At 43.6% G+C, this 6,127-nt stretch overlaps 1 pseudogene; it reads right to left on the reverse strand.

Moving 5' to 3' along the window:
• Positions 1 to 282: 282 nt before the first annotated feature.
• LOC139401803 (protein ANKUB1-like) lies at positions 283 to 4,555 on the reverse strand (annotated as a pseudogene).
• Between the last annotated feature and the right edge of the window lie 1,572 nt (positions 4,556 to 6,127).

Here is a 6,127-nt window from a genome sequence, read left to right on the forward strand (position 1 = left end):
CAATAATGATCCACATCTTAATAAAATAGTTTTAAGGCAGGGGGTTGGAGCCTCAATTAGACCCATGTCAAACACTTACAATCACATTCAGTATAATCACATACAGCACAACCACATAGTCACATTCAGTACAACCACATAGTCACATTCAGTACTATCATTTTTTTGTTACTTGAGAATAGGAATGACTGAGAATCCACTGCCTGCCGTTGTAAAATTTCTGCACACAAATCAAACACAGTACTGACTATATCTATAAGCCTCATCCAAAGGAACAAAATTCTAAGTCGTCCGCATTGTTTCAGGCATCATCCGTTCCAAAGTCTCATCTTGTTCACTGTAAAAAAAAAAATAAGAGTTCCTTTTTGGACAATTCCAGGTTGTCCCTCCTTGTTTCAGTATGTTTAATCTGCCTAATGACCAGGATCCTGGTGTCTACCCAATGTGCTGAGCACTCCTCCTGGACAGAGTCCGCGCTACATTCAGCTGCTGCAACCATGGTCTCTGTGTGAAGGCACTGTTAGAGAGTCAATCAACCAGAACAAGGTAAGGAGACCAAATCTGTGTCCTAGCATTGTGAAATACTGTATATGTAATGGCCTCAATACATTAATGAAGCGCCCTTACATTATCCTCTCCCCATACTGAAACAACTTGTTAGGGTGAACCAATAAGACTGACACTATATACCTTCTAAGCATGATAGTTGGCTCATGATTTGTTTCAGGACTTGTTAGGGTAAACCTATAACAGCTTCTAACCCCAAGTCATAAGACAGCTGAACAATTAATCAAATGGCCACCGGACAAGTTCAACTGTTTTATTATTTGTTACTTTAGTTTATTGGGTGAATATTCTCTTAACTCTTCTTGAACTGCACTGTTTGTTAAGGGCTTGTAAGTAAAGTATTTCACGGAAAGATCTACACTTGTATTCAGCGCATGTGACAAATAAAGTTTGAGTTGATTTGATTTGACTATGTACCTTCTAAGCATGATGGTTGGCTCATGATTTGTTTGTACTGAAATCTATTCAGGGAGGATAAGGGTATATCATAGGCAGTGATGTAGTGGTAAAACCATTGACTGGTAAATGCTGATTGCCGTTCAGGATTAAAGAAGTAACGCTCCCTCTACTTTCAATGCATCTTCCACAAAAGGTGGGTAAATGCTTGAACAAAATAAAATAAAAAGTGTGTAAACAGCTTTTACATGTGTTCCCCCCCCACCACCACTGATTATAGGAGGCTTCTTCTGACAGTATTCACACCTTTCATAAGAAACCTCCAGAGAAATATTCATATTCACCGTAGCTGTCATTTAAACTTGGACTAACCTGGCCAAGGCCAAACAGTATATGGCGTTTTCTCTGGGTGTGCGGTCGCAGTGGAGAGAAAAGGCCTCCAGTGAGGTGGTGAGGATCTGGGCGGAGTTTGGCGAGGCAAACACAGGTCTGAGATTGGTGTCTCTGGAAATGGGCGGGAGCGGGACTCTGCTCCTCCATTGGTTGCTGTTCTGATCCCCACTCTCATCCTCCTCACATCCCTTCCCATCCCCTCTTCTTCTCTCTTTCATCCCTCGTGGCCACAGGGTGTAGCTTCGGTAGTTGAAGAGGTTTATCCTGGGATGCCAGGGCGCAGAGCGGGCAGGTTACATGAGATGGGCAGTTGATGGGGGTCAAACTTTGAGAGGCTGTGGACATCACCCTGATACCCGCCTTGGCCTCACTCCTCCTGGGCTTGGAGGACATCTTGGGGAGGGTGAAGCCGTCCACCAGGACCGTGTCGCCCACCCTGGTCATGAACGGAGCCCTGTTGAGGCCCATGCAGTGCCTGGATGCTGCCCTCCTCTGCCCCAGCCTCACCCAGCCCTTTATCTGGAGGTATGTCCGCATGGGCAGGGCCATACCTGGGAGGACCACCACAGAGCACAGCTTGGTGGCCAGGTGACTCACACACTCCCTGTGGCCGTACTGAAGGGCGATCCTCAGGGGGTCGCGACCCTGGGGATCCCGACAGGCAAGGGTCAGAACGCTGCTGGCGATAAAGAGTTTGAGGATGGTGAGCTGGCCGCGCTCGATGAAGGCGACAGCGGGACACTTGGCGACGTCGGGGTGGGCCGTCTGGTGGCACCACTCACGGTAAGGGTGAACCCCCGCCGGCTCAATGACACGCACCCCCCTCTCCAGCAGCCAGCCGGCCAGGTCCAGGTGGCCCAGAGAAGCAGCGATGTAGAGTGCCACCCGGAGCTGGAACCTGGAATAATACAGAATCAATGTATTTATAACACGTTTCAAGTTTTTTTTGTCAAGTTCACAAGATACAGTGGGTTATAAAACAGTACAGTAAAATGCTTATTTGCAAGCTCTTTCCCACAATGCAGTATTAAATATCAGGGTAAGAGAAAAAACGTATGAAGGAAAAAAACACGAGAATATAAGCTATATACAGGGTCAGTACTATCATTGTAAGCTATATACAGGGTCAGTACTATCATTGTAAGCTATATACAGGGTCAGTACTATCATTGTAAGCTATATACAGGGTCAGTACTATCATTGTAAGCTATATACAGGGTCAGTACTATCATTGTAAGCTATATACAGGGTCAGTACCATACCATTGTAAGCTATATACAGGGTCAGTACTATCATTGTAAGCTATATACAGGGTCAGTACCATCATTGTAAGCTATATACAGGGTCAGTACCATCATTGTAAGCTATATACAGGGTCAGTACTATCATTGTAAGCTATATACAGGGTCAGTACTATCAGATATATACAGGGTCAGTACCATCATTGTAAGCTATATACAGGGTCAGTACTATCATTGTAAGCTATATACAGGGTCAGTACCATCATTGAAAGCTATATACAGGGTCAGTACTATCATTGTAAGCTATATACAGGGTCAGTACCATCATTGTAAGCTATATACTGGGTCAGTACTATCATTGTAATCTATATACAGGGTCAGTACTATCATTGTAAGCTATATACAGGGTCAGTACCATTATTGTAAGCTATATACAGGGTCAGTACTATCATTGTAAGCTATATACAGGGTCAGTACCATCATTGTAAGCTATATACAGGGTCAGTACCATCATTGTAAGCTATATACAGGTCAGTACTATCAGTAAGCTATATACAGGGTCAGTACTATCATTGTAAGCTATATACAGGGTCAGTACCATCATTGTAAGCTATATACAGGGTCAGTACCATCATTGTAAGCTATATACAGGGTCAGTACTATCATTGTAAGCTATATACAGGGTCAGTACTATCATTGTAAGCTATATACAGGGTCAGTACCATCATTGTAAGCTATATACAGGGTCAGTACTATCATTGTAAGCTATATACAGGGTCAGTACCATCATTGAAAGCTATATACAGGGTCAGTACTATCATTGTAAGCTATATACAGGGTCAGTACCATCATTGTAAGCTATATACTGGGTCAGTACTATCATTGTAATCTATATACAGGGTCAGTACTATCATTGTAAGCTATATACAGGGTCAGTACAATTATTGTAAGCTATATACAGGGTCAGTACTATCATTGTAAGATATATACAGGGTCAGTACTATCATTGTAAGCTATATACAGGGTCAGTACTATCATTGTAAGCTATATACAGGGTCAGTACCATTATTGTAAGCTATATACAGGGTCAGTACTATCATTGTAAGCTATATACAGGGTCAGTACCATCATTGTAAGCTATATACAGGGTCAGTACCATCATTGTAAGCTATATACAGGGTCAGTACTATCATTGTAAGCTATATACAGGGTCAGTACTATCATTGTAAGCTATATACAGGGTCAGTACCATCATTGTAAGCTATATACAGGGTCAGTACTATCATTGTAAGCTATATACAGGGTCAGTACTATCATTGTAAGCTATATACAGGGTCAGTACCATCATTGAAAGCTATATACAGGGTCAGTACTATCATTGTAAGCTATATACAGGGTCAGTACCATCATTGAAAGCTAAATAAAGGTTCAGTACCATCACTGTTGATAGTAAGTCTATCATACAGTTCAGTGTGTAGATGTGTATTCTGACATCACAGGTCTCTCCCGAGACAGGTGTCGTTGGACGGTCAGTCTGTGTCACAGGAAGCAGCCTCTGAGGAACTCCGCCCACCCATCCCAGGTGTCCAACCGTAGAGTAGCCCCTGGGAGACAGAGACACATGCAGGTTGTCCTCCTGGTTGCCATGAACCAAGAATGTGTTCCATACAGTCCATTTGTCTCTGTGTTACATCCATAAGGTGTTGAGCCAGAGGACCATTGATCTACTGCACAAGGAAGGCCATACCCAGGTCAATGGCGTAGTCGTGCAGCCGGTTGCAGTCGTAGAGTTGCAGGCCGGTGGGAGAGCTCAGTCTGAAGGAGCTGACGGGAAGCCCACACTGCTGGGACACCAGGGTCATGAGCCTGGCCACAGACGTACTCAGGAGAAACACAGTGCCCAAGACTGAGAGGGTCTCCCCCGTCACAGCACTGAACACACGCACCACCGGCTCCCGCTGAAGTATAAGACCATGGACATACAGTAAATTCACTTGTTTTACATAAATACCTATGTTGTGTTTATACACCGAGTAAACAAAACATTATGAACACCTGTTCTTTCCATGACAAAGACTGACCAGGTGAATCCAGGTGAAAGCTATGATTCCTTAATGATGTCACTTGTTAAATCCACTTCCGTGTAGATGAAGGGGAGTGGACAGGTTAAAGAATTGATGGCAAAAGGCAAAATATTTAAGTGCCTTTGAACGGGGTAGTAGGTGCCAGGTGTACCGGTTTGTGTCAAGAACTGTAATGCTGCTGGGGATTTTCACACTCAACAGTTTCCTGTGTGTATCATGAATGGTCCACCACCCAAAGAACATCCAGCCAACTTGGCACAACTGTTGGAAGCATTGGAGTCAACATGGGCCAGCATCCCTGGGGAACGCTTTCAAACACCTTGTAGAGTCCATGCCCCAACGAATTGAGGCTGTTCTGATGGCAAAAGGCGGGGTGCAACTCAATATTGGGAAGGTGTTTCTAATGTTTGGTACACTCAGTATATATAAGTTAGGAATCATATAATTACAGGGGTAAGATGAAGTGGCTCCTTTGCACTGATCTTAGGTCTGGTTTGTGTTTTTACTGCTAATGGTAAAGGTTAGGATTTGGTGAGAGTAAACTGATCCTAGATCTGTGCCCAAGGGCAATTTCTATCCAGAGACAAATCAAAGGTCCATGCTATTTAAATTTATAATATACCACCATCTCGTGGCTCAAACTTGTAACAACATTTTCTAATTCATGTGCTGTGCTGAGTTTTGTTCTATCACATTGAACACTAATCTGGGTGCAGATTAAATTGAACACTAATCTGGGTGCAGATTAAATTGAACACTAATCTGGGTGAAAATTAAATTGAAGACTAATCTGGGTGCAGATTAAATTGTTAACAGAAATATTATGAATATGTATTTCAATGAACCCAAAGGACCTCTTCTTCTCTTACTATACGGCCTGCTGTGCTCTACTGTACTCTGCTGTACTCTGCTGTACTCTACTGTACTCTGCTGTGCTCTGTCTGCTGTACTCTGCTGTACTCTGCTGTGCTCTACTGTACTCTACTGTACTCTACTGTACTCTGTCTGCTGTACTCTCTGTGCTCTACTGTACTCTGCTGTACTCTGTCTGTTGTACTCTGCTGTACTCTGCTGTGCTCTACTGTACTCTACTGTACTCTACTGTACTCTGCTGTACTCTGCTGTGCTCTACTGTACTCTGCTGTACTCTGTCTGTTGTACTCTGTTGTACTCTGCTGTACTCTGCTGTACTCTACTGTACTCTGCTGTGCTCTGTCTGCTGTACTCTGCTGTGCTCTACTGTACTCTACTGTACTCTGCTGTGCTCTACTGTACTCTACTGTGCTCTACTGTACTCTACTGTGCTCTACTGTACTCTACTGTACTCTACTGTACTCTGTCTGCTGTACTTTACTGTAGTCTGCTGTGCTCTACTGTACTCTACTGTACTCTGCTGTGCTCTACTGTACTCTACTGTACTCTGCTGTGCTCTACTGTACTCTACTG

Source organism: Oncorhynchus clarkii, unplaced genomic scaffold (assembly GCF_045791955.1).
Source record: "Oncorhynchus clarkii lewisi isolate Uvic-CL-2024 unplaced genomic scaffold, UVic_Ocla_1.0 unplaced_contig_5028_pilon_pilon, whole genome shotgun sequence".
NCBI classification, from domain to species: Eukaryota; Metazoa; Chordata; class Actinopteri; order Salmoniformes; family Salmonidae; genus Oncorhynchus; species Oncorhynchus clarkii.